The sequence below is a fragment of the Mus pahari genome, chromosome 3 (genome assembly GCF_900095145.1).
Source record: "Mus pahari chromosome 3, PAHARI_EIJ_v1.1, whole genome shotgun sequence".
NCBI lineage: Eukaryota > Metazoa > Chordata > Mammalia > Rodentia > Muridae > Mus > Mus pahari.
Genome location: NC_034592.1, coordinates 136,007,031 through 136,008,222, shown reverse-complemented (window position 1 = coordinate 136,008,222; position 1,192 = coordinate 136,007,031). Strand labels below are relative to the sequence as shown.

General features: G+C 43.8%; 1 protein-coding gene across 1 annotated transcript in view; it reads left to right on the top strand.

The window, feature by feature from the left end:
• Window positions 1-1,192, top strand: part of Commd7 (COMM domain containing 7) — a 13,470-nt gene that overhangs the window by 1,571 nt on the left and 10,707 nt on the right. The window lies entirely within an intron of this gene.

The following is a 1,192-nucleotide window of genomic DNA, read 5'->3' as shown; positions in this document are numbered from 1 at the left end:
AGCTGTCTTCAGACACTCCAGAAGAGGGAGTAAGATCTTGTTACTGATGGTTGTGAGCCACCATGTGGTTGCTGGGATTTGAACTCTGCACCTTTAGAAGAGCAGTCGGGTGCATCTTACCCGCTGAGCCATCTCACCAGCCCTGGAATTTTTAATGCAGTTTTTTTTTTCCTTTTCTCTTTTTTGTTCATTGCCATTACATGTTTGTATATGTTCAGGTACATATGTGTGCACATGCATGTGTGTGCATGTGTGAGGAGGTCAGAGCCAAACACCTTGTTTTTGAGAAGGGTCTTTCATGGGCTTAGGGCTCATCTATTAAGCTAGCTGGCTAGCCAGGCCCCCAGTGCTGTGATTCAATCAGGCATCACCACCCCGAGCTTTGAGCTTTACTCAGTGAGTTCTCTGGGTGCTGACTCAAGCCTCACGCTTACACAGCACTTTCTAACCAAGCTGTTTGGTCTGTTTGCTTGCTTGTTTTTTGGAAACAGTGTCTCACTCTGTAGCCCAGGTTAGTGGAATACTTGCTGTGTAGCCCTGGATGGCTTTGAACTGTCAACAGGCCTCCTCTGTAAGCCTCAGAGGACTGGGGTCACAGAACTTATATCTTGTGTGCTGTGCCTTTTTTATTCATATCTCTAGAAATTAATTTTTATTGCATTTCATGGAAATGTCCCTGCAGAGCTGCATATGGTTTTGTTTGTTTAATTGGTTTGGTTTACTTTTTGGGTTTGTTTTTGTTTTTCAAGATTTATTTATTTATTTAATGTATATGAGTATATGGTAGCTGTACTGATGATGGTTGTGAGCCATCATGTGGTTGCTGGGTATGAAGGTTGCCCACTCTAGTCAGCCCTGCTTGCTCTGGTCCGCCCAGCTCGATACCTAAGTACAGTGTAGCTGTCTTCTGACACACCAGAAGAGGGCGTCAGATCTCATTATGGATGGTTGTGAGCCACCATGTGGTTGCTGGGATTTGAATTCAGGACCTTCAGAAGAGCAGTCAGTGCTCTTAACTGCTGAGCCATCTCTCCAGCCTGGTTTTTGGGTTTTCTTTTTTTTTTTTTTTAAAGATTTTTTTATTTATTATATGTAAGTACACTGTAGCTGTCTTCAGACACTCCAGAAGAGGGAGTCAGATCTTGTTACGGATGGTTATGAGCCACCATGCGGTTGCTGGGATTTGAACTCC